At 43.8% G+C, this 19,127-nt stretch overlaps 1 pseudogene; it reads left to right on the forward strand.

Annotated features, from left to right (window-relative positions):
• The first annotated feature begins 510 nt into the window (after positions 1-510).
• On the forward strand, positions 511-18,406 carry LOC141171756 (actin, aortic smooth muscle pseudogene; annotated as a pseudogene).
• Positions 18,407-19,127: the final 721 nt, after the last annotated feature.

Raw genomic sequence — 19,127 nt, forward strand, 5'->3', positions numbered from 1 at the left:
CCCGGTGCACGTGCATATCATTATCTCCAAACTGAAAGTAAAGATTACACAAAAACCACAGGACGGATTTCATCAACCAATGTATCATTTTAATCAGTGTAATGTCGCCAACCTGACAGTGTATGTAGTTTACTGTGCACAGTCCTACTGACAGGTGCTCTTGAAGCTTGAGCAGTGGATGGGAAACAAACTGAATCACTGAACTGAATCACTGAATATTTACCACTGTCTTTGGTAAAGGAGCATTTCTCTTCAACAGTTCTCCAACCTGTAAATTTCCAGCAGCAGTCAGGATAGGCTGAGTTTTGCAGATTGCAAAAGATCAGAGGCGGATCTGCCAGATCGCCAGGGCTTTGGATACCCTTATTTTAAAGCAGAGTAACAATATGATAATTTTAGGTTTACTATCCCTTTAAATATGCTTATAATGTCATGATGTCACTAATTGTTACTGCACATTCTACACCAGAAAGTGCGCATCTCTCAGTGAAGATCTGGTGAAGACGTAATATGTCCAATTATCTAGATGCTCCAGTTGTCATTTTTGACCATGGATCCAGCATATGTACAGCTGGACTATCCGGTGAAAATGTCCCAAAATCAGTCATGAGTTCAGTGATTGGTCATGTTAGAACTGAATACAGCATGGTGGAAGCCAACAGAAAAGCTTACTATGTTGGTGAAGGAGCTCAGGCCTTAAGAGGAATCTTGACATTGACATATCCCATAAAGCGCAGCATTGTGAAATCATGGCCGGACATGGAGAAGATCTGGACGCATATGTATAACTGTGAGCTTCAAATTCAATCCAATGAAAGTCCTGTCTTGCTATCTGAAGCTCCGTTCAATCCAATTAGCAACCGTGAGATGATGTCAGAAGTGATGTTTGAAAGCTTTAATGTCCCTGCCATGTATGTGGCTTTACAAGCTACTTTTTCTCTCTATGCCAGTGGTCACACAACAGGCTTAGTTGTGGACATTGGAGATGGTGTCACCTCTATGTTTCTCATATTGGAAGGTACTTCACTGCCCCATGGAGGAAATCACCTTAACTTCGCGGGTCGAGACATCACAGATTGAGGCTTCTTATGGAGACCGGACATTATTATTATTTATTATTATAGTGCCATTTATTCCATGGCGCTTTACATGTGAAAAAGGGGTATACGTAGCAAATACACTTACAATAATCTTGAACAAAACAAGTCAGCGACTGGTACAGGAGGAGAGAGGACCCTGCCCGCGAGGGCTCAAAATCTACAAGTGATGGGTGAGAATACAGTAGGTGCGAGTAGAGCTGGTCGTGCAGCGGTATGGTGGAGCGGTGGTTACTGCAGGTTGTAGGCTTGTCGGAAGAGGTGGGTCTTCAGGTTCCTTTTGAAGGTTTCCACGGTAGGCGAGAGTCTGATATGTTGGGGTAGAGAGTTTCAGAGTAGGGGGGATGCATGGGATAAATCTTGTATGCGATTGTGGGAGGAGGAGATAAGGGGGGAGTAGAGAAGGAGATATTGTGAGGATCGGAGGTTGCGCGCATGTAAGTATCGGGAGACTAGGTCACAGATGTATGGAGGAGACAGTTTGTAGATGGCTTTGTATGCCAAGGTTAGGGTCTTGAACTGGAGTCTCTGAACAATGGGGAGCCAGTGAAGCATTTGACAGACAGGAGAGGAGAATAACGGGGTGTCAGGTGGATTAGTTGGGCAGCAGAGTTTAGGATAGATTGGAGGGGTGCAAAAGTGTTAGAAGGAAGGCCATAGAGCAGGAGGTTGCAGTAGTCAAAGCGGGAGATGATGAGGGCGCGCACTAGTGCTTTTGCTGAGGAATGTGCGGATCCGGGAAATATTTCTGAGTTGGAGTCGGCAGGAAGTGGAGCGGGCTTGGATATGTGGTTTGAAGGAGAGATCAAGAGTCCAGGGTTACACCGAGGCAGTGATCTTGTGAAACTGGGGAGAGTGGGCAGTCATTAACTTTGATGGATAGGTCAGATGGGGGGGGTTGAGTGAGGTGTGGAAAAGATGATGAATTCAGTTTTATCCATGTTATGCTTTAGAAATATGGCAGAGAAGAAGGATGAAATAGCAGACAGACATTGTGGGATTCTGGTTAGTAAGGAGTGGATATCGGGTTCAGAGAGGTAGATCTACTGTATGTGTCATCAGCATAGAGGTGATACTGAAAGCCGTGAGACTCTATGAGCTATCCCAGGCCAAAGGTGTAGATGGAAAAGAGCAGGGGCCCTAGGACTGAACTTTGGGGGACACCGACATATAAGGGGCGAGGTGAGGAGGTGGTGTGTGAGTTGGAGAGGCTGAATGTCCGGTCTGTTAGGTATGAAGAGATCCAAGATAGGGCCAAGTCTGTGATGCCAAGAGAAGAGACAGTCCGTAGTAAGAGGGAATGGTTCACTGTGTCAAAGGCAGATGACAGGTCCAGGAGGAGGAGGACAGAGTAGTGGCGCTTGGATTTGGCAGTTAGTAGGTCATTGGTGACTTTAGTCAGGGCAGTTTCATTCGAGTGGTGCGGTCGGAAGCCTGAATGTAAGCGGTCGAAGACGGAGCAGGAGGGGAGGGAGAGGTGGGAGGACAGTTCAAGGTGGACGTGTTGTTCCCGTAGTTTTGAGGCATAGGGGAGGAGTGATGTGGGGCGATAGCTAGACAGAGAGGATGGGTCGAGAGAGGGCTTTTTGAGGATGGGTGTGATTGAGGCATGTTTGAAACATGAGGGGAAGACGCCAGTTGTTAGTGACAGGTTAAAGAGGTGGGTTAGGGTTGGGATGAAGACTGTGGTAAGGTTAGGGATTAGGTGGGACGGGATTGGGTCGAGTTCACAGGTCATGAGGTGTGATTTGGAGAGTAAAAGGAAACTTAATCTTCTGTAATGGTGGAGAAGCTGGTTTTGGAGGAGAAAGGTTATATAGATATGAGGAGGGGCTGTGGGGACTTAAGGCAAAAGCTTTGTCTGATGCTGTCAGTGTTCTGCTTGAAGAATGAGACAAAGTCTTCAGCTGAGATGAGAGGAGAGGGAGGAGGTGCTGGGGGGTGGAGGAGAGAATTGAAAGTGTTGAATAGCTGTTTGGGGTAGGGAGACAGGGAGGATATGAGAGATAAGAAGTAAGTTTCTTTTGCTGCAGTGAATGTGGACTTGAAAATAGTGAGGTATTGTTTGAATGCGATGAAGTGCTCGTTGGAGCGGGACCTTTTCCATCTCCACTCAGCAACCCTGGAGGCCTGTTGCAGTTCTTTAGTCAGGTTGGTGTGCCAGGGTTGCCTATTGATCGTGTGAACTTTGGTGTGTGTGAGAGGGGCGACCGAATCGAGGGCGGCAGCAGTTGTGGTGTTATATAAAGCAGCAGCAACGTCCGTATCGTGTGAAGGAATTTATGTCTGTAAGAGGGAGAAGGGATTCAGAGAGTGAGTGTAGGTCAAGGTGTTTGAGATTTCTGCGAGGGTGTGTAAATTTGTGGAGTGGGGTTTGTGGGCCTGGAGAGGAGATGGTAGAGAATGTAAGTAGGTTGTGGTCAGATAGACATTCCTTTGTTAGCAGCGCACAGAAAGAGATTACTAGAGAAATAAAGGAGAAACTTTGCTCTCTGGCTTTAGATCCAAAGGAGGAAGCAGAAAATTGTCCTGCAGAATACATTCTTCTGGATGGGAACATCGTTACCATTGGCCCCCAGAGGTTTCTTGCACCAGAGAGCCTATTTTCCTTATCTGTCATTGGGATGGATACCCTGGGTGTGCACAAAATTATCCTTGAAAGCATTTATGGATGTACTATAGATATCCGAAGGTCATTTTTCAAAAACATCTTGTTGTCTGGTGCGTCTACCCTCCTCCCAGGTCTTGAGGATAGACTTTACAACAAAATCAGAACCGTGGCAGCAGAGACTATGTGCACACGATGCAGAAATGAAGCAGAAAATTTCTGCATCATTTCTGCATCTCCCTGGCAGAAAAAACGCATGCAGATTGTGCATGCGTTTTTCCTGCAAAATACATGCGGATCCACATGCAGATTCACATGCGTTTCCGCATGCAGATTGACAAGCGCTTTCCAGGCGATTTTAGCATCACCTGGAAAGTGCTTGACAACTAGGTCACACTATATAAATCCATGCAAACAGCATGGATTTATATAGTGTGACCCGAGAGAGTGTATATACTTACCTCCGATGGCCCGCGCTGTCCTGCTTTACAAAGTTCCCGGCAACTTTGAATTGAAAGACCTGCCGACGTCAGCGTCACGTGACCCGTCACATGACTCTGACGTCAGCGCAGGTCCTACAACTCACTGCAAGTGCCGGGAACCAAGCGGGAGCGCTGTGCGGGCTGACAGAAGGTAAGAATACATTTATTTTTTATTTTATTCTTTTTTTACAGCTTTTTTAATGGTACCTGGGTGTGGATGAGACTCTCCTCTCCTCCACACCCGGGTACCATCCGCATATTAGAACGCGCCAATAGCGCAAGTACAGATGCTGTCTTGCGGAATTGGCGCGTTCTAATGCAAGTCAATGGCGGCGAAATCGCCACGTTTCCGCAAAATTAATTGACATGCTGCGGATTTTTGACCGCAGCGTTTACGCTGCGGAAAAATCCGCATCATGGGCACAGCACATGCGGATTTCCATTGGGGAACATTGCTTCCCTTCTACCATGCGTTTTTCATGCGTTTCCGCGGCATTTACGCAACTGCAAAAACGCCGCGGAAACGCATGAAATACGCATCGTGTGAACTCAGCCTTAGGCTATGTGCCCACGTTGCATTTATGAAGCAGAAAATTTCTGCTGCATAAATGCAAGTCCTCTCCCGGAAAAACGCATGCGGAATTCCGCACGCGTTTATCGCGCATTTTTCGCGCGTTTATCACGCGTTTTCCACATGCGGAATTGCCTTGCGTTTTTTATGCATTGGGCAAAGGCAATTCCGCTTGCGGAAACGCAAAATTAAATGACATGCTGCGGATTTTTGAACGCGGCATAAACGCTGCGGAAAAATCCGCAGCATGTGCATAGAACTTGCGAAATCCCATTGGGGAACATGGGGTGCGGATATACATGCGTTTTTCAAGCGTTTACGCTGCGGAAATTCCGCAGCATATACGCTTGAAAAATGCTACGTGGGCACACAGCCTAAGGCTGTGTGCCCACGTAGCATTTTTCAAGCGTTTTTGATGCGGAATTTCCGCAGCGTAAACGCTTGAAAAACGCTTGGTAACACGCACCCCATGGTCCCCAATGGGATTCCGCAAGTTCTATGCACATGCTGAGGATTTTTCCGCAGCGTTTATGCTGCGTTCAAAAATCCGCAGCATGTCATTTAATTTTGCGTTTCCGCAAGCAGAATTGCCTTTGTTCAATGCATAAAAAACGCAAGGCAATTCCGCATGTGGAAAACGCGTGATAAACGCGCGAAAAACGCGCGATAAACGCGTGCGGAATTCCGCATGCGTTTTTCCGGGAGAGGACTTGCATTTATGCAGCAGAAATTTTCTGCTTCATAAATGCAACGTGGGCACATAGCCTTAGGGTATGTGCCCACGATGCAGATTTGAAGCAGAAATTTCCTGAGCATTTCTGCATCTCCTTGGGAGAAAAAATGCATGTGGATTCTACATGCGTTTTTTCAGCGTTTTTCAAGCGTTTTTACATGCGTTTATGCATGCGTTTTTTCAAGCAGTTTTCCAAGCGATTTTGAGCATCACTTGGAAAAGGGCTTGACAAGTTGGTCACACAATATAAATCCATGCAACTGGCATGGATTTATATTGTGTGACCAACTTATGAGGAGATTTCTGCTTCAAATCGTGCATCTAGTGTAAATAAAAAGAATTAAAAAGTAAAAGGAAAAAAAAAACCTTATATTCACCTCTCCGGCGGCACCCGGTCTCCTCCTGGCGGCGATCCTCTCTCCTCGGCGTCCCGCGGTGTACTGGAAGGACCTGCTGTCACGTCATTTAAACAGCTGATGGTCACTCGACCGCTGACGTCGGCGGTCAGGTGATGGTCGCGTGACCATCAGCTGACTAAATGACATCACCGCAGGTCCTGCCAGTACACCACGGGACGCCGAGGAGAGAGGATCGCCGCCAGGAGGAGACCGGGGGCCGCCGGAGAGGTGAGTATAAGTATATTTTTTATTTTTTACTTTATAATTCTTTTTATTTGCAGGTACGATGGTACCCGGGTCGGATGAGAGACTCCTCTTCTCCAGACCCGGTACCATCCGCGCATTGAACAGCATAATATCCGCATGTATACATGCGGATGTTATGCGGTTCAATGCAAGTCAATGGGTGCGATTTTACCTCGAAATCACACCCAAGTTGGTTGTGCTGCAGATTTTTCCGCAATGATAATCCACAGCGGAAATTTCCGCAGCATGTGCACAGCACATGCGGATTATCATTGGGGAACATGGCAGACATCTTAACAAGCTATTTTAATGTGTTTCCACGGTAGAAATGCCGTTTTTTTTTTTTTTTTAATATTATTATGTTATCATATTGGCTGCTCAGAGCCAAATCAAATAAAATCTGGGTAAACCCCTTTAACTATTTTTGCATATAATAATAGAAAAATGCAAGCCAGAAAATAAACAGTAGAAATCACTTTATTCAAATATAAAAACAAAAAGAACAGCATATAAATATTAAAATAAAACCACACAGTTGAGGCTAAGAGGAGGGACACCTGTTAACATTCTGAAAAGTAACCTCCCTCCCATAGTATGTACATGCATTACCTGGATATCTTAGCACATATAGTAAAAGAGGGCCAAACACATCACAAGAAACTGTTGAAATACATCCATGTACAGATAATGTTTTACAATTTTTTTTCTCAAGAAAAATCACTTTTTACAGTAAAAAATTGCCTTTTTTGGTTGCCATATTGTAGGAGCCTTAACCCCTTTCTGATGTGGGGCGTATTAATACATATTTGTGCCCTGGGCCTATTGGACCAGATACGTATTAATATACCCTGGCAATATAACCTGACTGCCACAGCTGACACCCGGTACTATGTGCAGGGAGCGGGTTTAACCCCCGAAATGCTGCATAATCTCTCATAAATAAATACAGTGGTGGCCAAAAGTATTGGCACCCCTGCAATTCTGTCAGATAATCCTCAGTTTCTTCCTGAAAATGATTGCAATCACAAATTCTTTGGTATTATTCTCTTCATTTAATTTGCTTGCAAGGAAAAAACACAAAAGAGAATGAAGCAAAAATCAAATCATTGATCATTTCACACAAAACTCCAAAAATGGGCCAGACAAAAGTATTGGCACCCTCAGCCTAATACTTGGTTGCACAACCTTTAGCCAAAATAACTGCGAACAACCGCTTCCAGTAACCATCAATGAGTTTCTTACAATGCTCTGCTGGAATTGTAGACCATTCTTCTTTGGCAAACTGCTCCAGGTCCCTGATATTTGAAGGGTGCCTTCTCCAAACTGCCATTTTGAGATCTCTCCACAGGTGTTCTATGGGATTCAGGTCTGGACTCATTGCTGGCCACCTTAGAAGTCTCCAGTGCTTTCTCTCAAACCATTTTATAGTGCTTTTGGAAGTGTGTTTTGGGTCATTTTCCTGCTGGAAGACCCATGACCTCTGAGGGAGACCCAGCTTTCTCACACTGGGCCCTACATTATGCTGCAAAATTTGTTGATAGTCTTCAGACTTCATAATGCCATGCACATGGTCAAGCAGTCCAGTGCCAGAGGCAGCAAAGCAACCCCAAAACATCAGGGAACCTCCACCATGTTTGACTGTAGGGACCGTGTTCTTTTCTTTGAATGCCTCTTTTTTTTCCTGTACACTCTATGTTGATGCTTTTTCCCAAAAAGCTCTACTTTTGTCTCATCTGACCAGAGAACATTCTTCCAAAACGTTTTAGGCTTTCTCAGGTAAGTTTTGGCAAACTCCTGCCTGGCTTTTTTATGTCTCGGGGTAAGAAGTGGGGTCTTCCTGGGTATCCTACCATACAGTCCCTTTTCATTCAGACGCCGACAGAGAGTACGGGTTGACACTGTTGAACTTGTTTGGATGTTAGTCGAGGTTCTTTATCCACCATCCGCACAATCTTGCGTTGAAATCTCTCGTCAATTTTTCTTTTTCGTCCACATCTAGGGAGGTTAGCCACAGTGCCATGGGCTTTAAACTTCTTGATGACACTGTGCACGGAAGACACAGGGACATTCAGGTCTTTGGAGATGGACTTGTAGACTTGAGATTGCTCATGCTTCCTCACAATTTGGTTTCTCAAGTCCTCAGACAGTTCTTTGGTCTTCTTTCTTTTCTCCATGCTCAATGTGGTACACACAAGGACACAGGACAGAGGTTGAGTCAACTTTAATCCATGTTAACTGGCTGCAAGTGTGATTTAGTTATTGCCAACACCTGTTAGGTGCCACAGGTAAGTTACAGGTGCTGTTAATTACACGAATTAGAGAAGCATTACATGATTTTTCAAACAGTGCCAATACTTTTGTCTACCCCCTTTTTTAGGTTTGGTGTGGAATTGTATCCAATTTGGCTTTAGGACAATTCTTTTTGTGTTTTTTCATTGAAGACAAATTAAATGAAGATAATAATACCAAAGAATTTGTGATTGCAATCATTTTCAGGAAGAAACTGAGTATTATCTGACAGAATTGCAGGGGTGCCAATACTTTTGGCCACCACTGTAGATCTTTCATAAATACGGTAAATATTATTATGAAAAAAAACAAAACAAAAGTACACATATTTGGTATCGCCGCATTTGGAACGACCTGACCTATAAAACCGTCCCATTAGTTAACCCCTTTAGTGAACACGGTAAAAAATAAAAAACGAAGCATAAAACTATGCTTTATCTTCATACCGCCAAACAAAAAATGGAATAAAATGCGATCAAAAAGACGAATGTAAAAAAAATGGTACCGCTGAAGATGTCATCTTGTCCTGCAAAAAACAAGCCGCCATACAGCTCCATCAGCTGAAAAATAAAAAGGTTATAGCTCTCAGAATAAAGCGATCCAAAAAAATTATTTTTTCTATAACATCGTTTTTATTGTGTAAAAGCGCCAAAACATAAAAAGCGATATAAATGTGGTACCGCTGTAAATGTACTGACCCGAAGAATAAAGCTACCTTATCAATTTTACCACACGTGGAACGGCATAAAAAAAAACAAAAAATCAAATTCCGAATTGTTGTTTTTTGTTTATTCTGCTTCCAAAAAATCGGAATAGAAAGCGATCAAAAAATGTCGCGTGCCAAAAAATGGTACCAATAAAAACACCAACTTGTCCCGCAAAAAACAAGCTGCCACATGATTCTGTTGGACAAAATATGGAAAAATTATAGCTCTCAAAATATCACGATGCAAAAACTAGTCTTTTTAGTGTGTGACAGCTGTCAATCATAAAAACCTGATATGAATCTGGTATCACTGTAATCGCACCGACCCGAAGAATAAAGCGGTCTAATCACTTATTTCGCACGAGGAACAGTGTCAAAAATAAACTGTAGGGTTAGAGTTGTGCTAGGGTTAGGGTTGTGCTAGGGTTAGGGTTGTGTTAGGGTTGTGCTACGGTTAGGGTTGTGTTAGGGTTGGGGTTAGGGTTGTGCTAGGGTTAGTGTTGTGCTAGGGTTAGGGTTGTGTTAAGGTTGTGCTACGGTTAGGGTTGTGCTACGGTTGCGGTTAGGGTTGTGCTAGGGTTAGGGTTGTGTTGGGATTGGGATTTTTTCAAAAGTAAAGAAAAAAAATTATGGCGATATTGCGACTAGTGTTGAGCGCAAGTGCTCGCTACCGAGTTTGCATTGGGTGCTGGGTATGCACTGAGTATCACGGATGCTCGAGCATGCTCGAGTCTCCACCCCATATGTTTCACAGCTGTTATACAGCCAAAAAAATCTCATGGGGATTGCTTGCCATGCACGAGCGATCCCCGCATGTTTTTTTTGGATGTCTAATAATCGTAAAACATGCGGGCGGGGACTCGAGCATGTCACTTGAGCACCCGTGATACCCGGTGTATATCCAAGTACCCGATGCAAACTCAAGTAGCGATCACTTGCGCTCAAGACAAATGACAAGTTATTCAATATGACGACCTAATGGTATCAAATTCTGTGTCATACCTCTGGGTTCAAAATGTTCACTATACCCCTTGATAAAATCCATGAGGGGTCTAGTTTCCAAAATGGGGTCACTTGTGGGGGGTTTCTGACACGCCCCCTGGGCCGTGGGGTACCTGGTACCGGGCCGGTAGATGCTGGGGGAATGTCACAGTGGCGGTGACCCGGTCCGTGACCCAGGGCGGTCAATAAAAGGGGTTATGTATAGGGGATTTATAGAGTTCGTGACGCCACCTGTGGAATGCGGCTAAGGGAGCCGCCACTGCGGAGCAGTCCTCTGAAGCTGATGTTACTGCAGCAGGGATGGTGTAGCTCTCCACGGGAAGAGCTAGCTCCAGGGCAGTGTAGTTGATGTTAGTTGTGCTGGGCGTTGTAATGCAGGGGTTGATGGCGCAGCAAGAAACACAGAGGCAAGGAAGTGCAGTCCTCAGGGTCTTTACTCACAGTTATTGCAGTCCAAGTTACAGACTTCAAAGTAACTCCCCGTGCCATGCTGCGTTTACTCAGTGAGCGGCTCGATCCACCCCCAGGTAACTCCGGAGTACATAGCAGGACCCCCTTCTGTGTCTTCTCTCTGGCTGTCTCCCTGAACCTCTTATCAAGTGTCCCAGTCCAGTACCTGCGGGCCTTGGCGGGCGACGTCTGTTCCGTCCCCTGGGTCCTATATAGCTACCTTCCTGGAGAGACTGGTATGGACTGTTGGCTGCAGGACATGAAATACTGCAGCCTCCTTTTTCTAGTTAAGACGTACAGTCTTCCGCTAGATGGGGGACCGGTTCCCTTTATGCAGCCTGACCCCTCCACCTCCCGGTAGATTCAGGCGTACGGGTGGCCTCTCGCACTGCCCGTACCCCTAGGGTCCTTTCTTCTGGTTCCTGGAGCCTTCCTGCTCCCTCTTCTCTCCTTCTCTTCTTCTCTTCAACCTCGGGCCTCCCTAATTAGGCCTGCTTCTGGATCAGAGCTCCTGCAGAGCCTCTGCTCCTGTCACTTTCCTCCTCTGACTAAACTAACTTTCTAAGATGGCTTCTCTACTTATCTCTTTCTTCTATGTGCTCCCCTTAACTACTTCCTCCACCCACACCTGCTACATGGTTCCCCTAAACCAGCTAGGTTCCCCCCACTCCAGCAAGGAAAGGGGCTCAGCAAGTACGTGGGAGGCATCTTGCCCCTCCTGCTGGCCTGGAGTGGTGTGTTGGATGCAGGTGTTAGGGTCCTGAGCTGTACTCCCTCCTTACCTGAGAGTGAGATGCCACATCTCTGGCTGAGATGCAGCACCTCTGTGGCGACCGAACCCTCAGGGGCGCCACATTTCCACTGTGTAGGCACATCAGGGACTCCCCAAACGCGACATGGCATCCGCTAATTATTCAAGTAAATTTTACATTCAAAAAATCAAATTGCGCTCCTTCCCTTCTGAGCCCTGCCGTGTGTCCAAACAGTGGTTTTCCCCTAGATATAGGGTATCAGCTTACTCAGGAGAAACTGAAAAACAAATTGCATAGTGAAATTTCTCCTGTTACCCTTATGAAAAGGCAAAATTGGGGGCTGAAAAACATTTTTGTGGGAAAAATGTGAAAATGTTATTTTTACGGCTCAATGTTATAAACTTCTGTGAAGCACCTGGGGGTTCAAGGTGCTAACCACACATCTAGATAAGTTCCCTGAGGGGTCTAGTTTCCAAAATGTTTTCACTTGTGGGGGGTTTAGGCACATCAGGGTCTCCCCAAACGTGACATGGCGTGTGCTAAGTATTCAAACAAATTTTACATTCAAAAAGTCACACAGTGCTCCTTCCCTTCCGAACCCTACCGTGCGCCCAAACAGTGTTTTTTCCCCACATATGGGGTATCTGCATGCTCAGAAGAAATTGCACAACAAATTTTGGGGCCCATTTTTTCCTGTTACCGTTGCGAAAATAAAAAAAAGTTTTGTCTAAAGTAACATTTTTGTGAAAAAAATAAATATTCATTTTTTTCTTCCACATTCCAAAAATTCCTGTGAAGCACCTGAAGGGTTAATAAACTTTTTGAATGTGGTTTTTAGCACCTTGAAGGGTGCAGTTTTTAGTAAGCTGTCACTTTTGGGTATTTTCTGTCATAAAGGCCCCTCAAAGTCACTTCAAATGTGATGTGGTCCCTAAAAAAATGGTTTTGTAAATTTTGTTGGAAAAATGAGAAATCGCTGGTCAACTTTAACCCTTATAACTTCCTAACAAAAAAAAATGTAGGTTCCAAAATTGTGCTGATGTAAAGTAGACATGTGGGAAATGTTATTTATTAACTATTTTGTGTGACATATCTAAATGTTAGTTATTAACTATTTTGTGTGACATATCTCTCTGATTTAACGAAAATTCAAAGTTTGAAAATTGCGAAATTTTCTAAATTTTCGCCAAATTTCCAATTTTTTCACAAATAAATGTAAGTGATATTGAAGAAATTTTACCACTATCATGAAGTACAATATGTCACTAAAAAACAGTCTCAGAATCAGGGGGATCCATTGAAGCGTTCCAGAGTAATTACCTCATAAAGTGACAGTGGTAGGAATTGTAAAAATTGGCATTAACGTGCAAACCACCTTCGGGGGTAAAGGGGTTAAAGGGAAGGTGCTGCAATTTTTAATTTTGTATTAATAATTATTGATGATATAATCAATTATTTTTAATACAAATTAAATGTACCACTTTAATAGTTTTTTATTTATTAATTTTTACTTCAGCCACTGTGGACAGCCATTTGCATTTGGGGGGTGTAGGTGTCTGAGCATGACAAATACCTCAAATACAACACCCTGTGCATGAGACATTGTGGTCGCCATCCGACTGCATCTCTTCTTTGAGGCTGATCCTCCTAGGCTGTCCAGGTCACAGCTGTGGTAGGAGATGGAAGCCATCTTTGTGTAGCCCATCGTGTATGCTGCGAGCTCCACTTTCCCCCTGTTATCGAACACAATGCTCAGTGCGTGCGATGATAGAAGCCTGCGGGGAGAGGAGGTGCCGGGTAGTGGAGGTGTGGGGTGAAGTCAGTATCTGAAGTGGCGGGGACAGGTGATTGCAGCCTGTCATCAGTATTACAGTACAGGCTGCGATCACATCTCCCCGCTGACCTGTTCAGAGCACAGCAGGGAAATCATCACGCTGCTGTGCTCTGAGCACACAGAATAGGACGCCGTGCTGCGTTTGAGCGCAGGGAAGGTGAGTGCAAGTATTTATTGTTTTTTTTTCTATGCATTGAATATATGGGAGCCATATACCAGGATGGGGGAATATATACCAGGATGGGACATATACCAGAATGGGGGAATATATACCAGGATGGGGGAATATATTACAGGATAGGGGAATATATTACAGGATAGGGGAATATATTACAGGATGGGAGCCATATATCAGTATGGGGGAACATATACCAGGATGGGGTACATATACCAGGATTAGTACATACACCAAGATGGGGGAACATATACCAGGATGGGAAACATATACCAATATAAGGTACAGATACCAGAATGGGGTACATATACCAGGATTGGTACATATACCAGGATGGGGAGCATATACCAGGATGGGGAGCATATACCAGCATGGGGCCATATACCATGATGGGAGACATATACCGGGATGGGGGACATATATACCAGGATGGGGAAACATATACCAGGATGAGTGACATATACCAGAATGGGCCCATATACCAGGAAGGGGCCATATACCAGGATGGGGGCCATATACCAGGATAGTTACATAGTTACATAGTTAAATAGTTTATAAGGCCGAAAAAAGACAAGCGTCCATCCAGTTCAGCCTATTTCTTGTGCACTGCAGCTATTCCGCAGCGTTGATCCAGGGGAAGGCAACAAAAAACCATGAGGTATAGGCCAATTTACATCACTGAGGAAAAATTCACTTCCCGACACCAATCTGGCAGTAAGATTAAATCCCTGGATTAATTAACTAAGCATAAGATGTAATTTTATTGTTCTCAAGAAAGGCGTCCAGGCCTCTCTTGAACTCATTAAGTGAGTTGGACATCACCACTTCCTCTCCCAGAGAGTTCCAGAGTCTCACGGCTCTGACCGTAAAGAATCCCCTTCTATGCTGGTGCAGGAACCTCCTTTCCTCCAGACGCATAGTGTGCCCCCTCGTCTTTGTCACCATCCTTGGTATAAACAGGTCATGGGAGAGATCTCTGTACTGCCCCCTGATGTATTTATACATGTTTATGAGGTCTCCCCTAAGCCTTCTCTTTTCCAATGTAAATAGGCCTAATTTTGACAACCTCTCTGGGTATTCTAGTCCCTCCATTCCCTTTATTACCTTAGTCGCCCTCCTTTGTACCCTCTCTAGCTCCAATATGTCTTTCCTGAGCACCGGAGCCCAGAACTGTGCACAATATTCTAAGTGCGGCCTTACCAGCGCTTTATACAGAGGAAGAACAATGTTCTCATCATATGCCCCTATTCCTCTTCTGATGCATGCCATGACTCTATTTGCCTTCGCAGCTGCTGCCTGACACTGGGCACTCCAATTTTATTTGCTGTTAACCAAGACGCCCAGGTCCTTCTCCATGTCAGATTTCCCCAACGGTTTCCCATTTAATATGTATGGGTGACTGCTGTTTTTCTTTCCCATGTGCATGACCTTACATTTATCGGCATTGAACCCCATTTGCCATTTTTTGGCCCAACTCCCAAATTTATCTAAATCCTCCTGTAGCTGTGCCCTGTCCTCATCTGTATTAACTACTTTACAAAGTTTAGTATCATCTGCAAATATTGCTATTTTACTATGCAACCCTTCCACTAGATCATTAATAAATATATTAAATAATATAGGGCCCAAGACAGACCCTTGAGGCACCCCGCCTCAAGGATGAGGGACATATACCAGGATGGGGGACATATTCCAGGATGGAGGACATATACCAGGATGGGGGACATATATCAGAATGGACCATATACCAGGAAGGGGCCATATACCAGGATAGATGTAATACAAAAAACAGAGAGGCGCACCCTGAGAAGTACCCGGTGATCCCTCAGGGACAGATTGGTCCATAGCCACTACACGAGTCATCTGGGAAACAATTGGTTAAAAAGTTCCATCAATGGTAGTTTCAGATGTAGTGGATGTGTATCATGCAAAGTTATGATACAAGGAAAGGACTTTAGAAGTAATGTCACCGGAGAAACCTTCGTCGTCAAACATTTTATCAATTGCAGATCCAAGGGGATAATCTACATGGCCATTTGTATGTGCGGGGTGGAATATGTGGGGAAAACTAATAGAGAACTAAGAAGAAGAGTGGGGGAACATCAACGAGATATAGCCCTGAAAAGAGACACCCCCCTGGCGAGACATGTGAACAACGTGCATTCTAACGACACGAATGTGATACGATTCATGGGAATCGATAAAGTGACTGCCCCGCCAAGAGGGGGTGATTGGGACAAATTGATTCTCCAAAGGGAGACTAAGTGGATTTTTAGATTACAGACAATGGCCCCTCATGGCCTAAATGAACAGTTGTCTTACAGGTCCTTTCTATGAGTGAAGACGAAATAGGGCAAGGAGAGTAGGGACAGCCGCCGCGGAGTGGGGGCGCCACTTGCGCAGGTTTTAGGGTGCCAACCTCCACTGACAGGTAGGGACAGTCCTTACTAGTTTATTAATAGGGCTGTGTAGTCCCCCCTGCTGTCTCGCCTCCCCTCGATATATTCATCTGGTAGATCTTGATTTTTTGATCAATATCTTTTCCTGCCTTATGCCCCATTATCCACTCTCCCCCCCCCCTTTTCCTACCCCCCCCTCCCCTCCCCTTGGTCTGGAGGTGCGGTCTTCCCCAGCTTTCTCCCTATTTTTACAATTTGCTTTCCCCTTCTTTTTGGGCTTTATGTGTGCTAGTCTGTCCTCTGCCTCAGTACCACTGATCTGACTTGACCTGTGAAGTATTTCCGGTCCATTGACCATTGGGGTATGTCTTGCGTGGTTATCCTAAACTGCGCGGCATATGGTATGTGGCTGGAGGAGTGTCATACATTTCGCTTTTTTTCGGACACTCCTCCGGTTGGGGGTGATTTTGGATGGGGGTTCTTGTTACCACCCACCGCGGCGTGCTATGTGTGGGCACACTGTGTTTATTCCCCCCACTAGTCGTTTCCTGGTCTGCGCGCCGGCTTCCTGTCGGACGCGCGCGCCGGAAGTGACGTTTGCGTGTCACGGCCGGCGCTTGCGTTCCACATACCGGATGCTGGTTGGCCGGAACCGGAAGTGACACGCTCGCGTGTTAGCGCGGTTATATTTAAAAGGAGGACTTATTTGCCTGTTATTGGCACTGTCTAATGGATAAGCTGTCAGAATTATGTACCAGAGGAATCCAAGTCGATGTAATAATAAAATAGACTTTATTTCTACGCGTTTCGTGGTGATCACACCACTTCCTCAGGACAGTCTATACACATACACATACAGGGTCTGTTATTTATAGCAAAAGGATACACATGGAGAAGCCTCCCTTACAAAAAATCACCACACCCAGTGGGCGGGGAATCAGACTAAATGAATGTATACACCGTAAAGCATACAAAAAACAATCGTAAAGCATAGTGGAATATATCGCTTAAACATTTAAAAATATGACTGCTGTTTTTTTTTTTTTTTAATATTAAAAAATGATTAAATAAATTTTATTAAATTTTACAAGCTAGGGGCATGCTTGAACCTATGATGTTGACCCATTTGTTCTTTGTCAGCACCCTGCTGCTACTGCTGCTTTAAACCAGTAAGCCATGGGTGAATTTGATTTGATCTCTTTATTTGGTAATGGTTTCACAAGAATCAAAATAAATGATAATAATATTAATGATAATAATAATACTAATGGATAAAAGGAGCTCCAAAGCTCTTAGACTAGTTTAAAAGAAGGGATATTCAATTTTATAATTTTATAAGAAATTGCAGTTAGGTGATCCTTATAAAAATCACATAGCAATTGATGGGTCAAAAATAATGGAAAAAACGGGGGTTAGATAAAAGGGAGCAAAGACAAACCACACTGAAAGGGATGAAACCCCTTCCTAGAAAGAGCTGATTTTTTTCAGTAACATTCATTATTACAAAATACAAAGAAAAAAAGGAGGTGGGTTGTACAGAGGAACAAAGCAGAGTCCATAAATATATCTCAATTAATTGAACAAATCAGTTGTTTCATTGAGTCCATGTGGATTTATAGTGTTCAGCTTGTGAATCCAGAAGATCTCTTTCCTGTTAAGAGTCTGGACTCGGTTGGAGGTCTCATGGGGGACATGGTCAATGGGGATCACCCGAAATGAGATCCTTTTATTGTGATATATCGCATAATGCCTAGAAAGGCCATGTTGTAAAAATCCTTCTTTTATATTATACCTGTGTGAGTTTATTCTTTTATGTAGCTGTTGTGTTGTCCTTCCCACATATAATTTCTTACATTCGCATATAATGACATAGATGACGAAACTGGATTGGCAAGTCAAATGATATTTGATTTGGAACTCACCGGGATTTTCACTGTCTGGTGGAAAATTTTTCGCATTATGAATGATGCTGGAGCATCATAGGCATCTCGGGATGCCACATCTATAGGAGCCTTGTCTGGGCTTTTCTACAGAGGGAGTAAAATCCTCTTTTTTCTTTAGACGACTTGGGGCCAACATATTTTTTAATGTCGGGGCCCTTCGGAAGGTTATCAGGGGGTTGTTGGGTAGAAGCCTCCCCAATATGGGATCATTGAGAAGTATACCCCAATGTTTTTTCAGAACTAAACGAATTCTCTTGTTCTGGGCTGAAAAAGTGGTGATAAAATTAAAATTAAACGTAGTGTTGGATGCTGATTTTTTTGCTTTTGTATTATTAGAGATTAAATCTATCTGTTCTATTTTTTTGCTTTCAGAGAATGCTCTCTGGATCAATTTTTTCGGGTAACTTCTTTCAAGAAATCTATGTGATAAAACTTTTGATTGGTTGATGAAATCTATGTCCATACTACAGTTCCTCTTAATTCTTTTGTATTGGTTGAGCGGGATATTCCTCAACCATTTAGTGTAGTGTCCACTTTGATAATGGACATAACTGTTCGCATCTACAGGTTTAAAGTAGGTTCTTGTGTGAATTTCTTTATTGTCATGAAAGAAAGTGAGGTCAAGGAAGTCGACTTTGTCCGGGTTTACTACGGGGGTGAAACCCAAACCCCAGGTATTATTTTCAATGCTCCTGAGGAAAGACCCCACATCATCCTTTGAATTATCATAAATAAAAAATAAATCATCTATGTAACGTTTGTAAATGATGATATTGGGTGCATGTATACTACTGTATATGAAGATGGACTCGAAGATGGCCATGAACAAATTTGCATAAGTTGGTGCCACCTTCGAGCCCATTGCGGTCCCAAGTATCTGATGGTATAAGGTATCTTGAAAAGTAAAGAAATTGTTATAAAGTATAAACTGCATGCTTTCATACAGAAAATCTTTTTGTATGGGTGTCAACCGTGGATCAATGTCTATGAACGTTTTGAAACACACCAGTCCCAAATCATGTGGGATACTGGAATAAAGGGCAGAAACATCCATGGAAATAAAAACAAATGTGTTCTTCCATGGAATGCCCTTCGTAAGTCTGATTAAATGACTGGAGTCCCTCAAGTAACTGTGTAGTTGGTCTATATGTGTGTGCATTACTACATCCACATAATTAGCAAGATTTGATGTCAGGGACCCTATCCCTGAAATTATGGGTCTCCCAGGGGGTCTTACAGCATCCTTATGGATTTTGGGGAGGTGATAGAAGAAAGCGATCGGTGGATTAACAACTTTTAGAAAATTTTTCTCTGATTTGTTCAGAATGTTCTGTCTATCCGCTTTTGATATTAAAGCGTTATAAGTGATCACTGCATTATTATATTGAGTGTTATTAACCTTTTTGTAAGTATTGGGGTCAGACAATAATCTCAATGCTTCT

Source organism: Phyllobates terribilis, unplaced genomic scaffold (assembly GCF_046119375.1).
Source record: "Phyllobates terribilis strain yellow unplaced genomic scaffold, ASM4611937v1 Scaffold_12__6_contigs__length_324123572, whole genome shotgun sequence".
Taxonomy (NCBI): Eukaryota; Metazoa; Chordata; class Amphibia; order Anura; family Dendrobatidae; genus Phyllobates; species Phyllobates terribilis.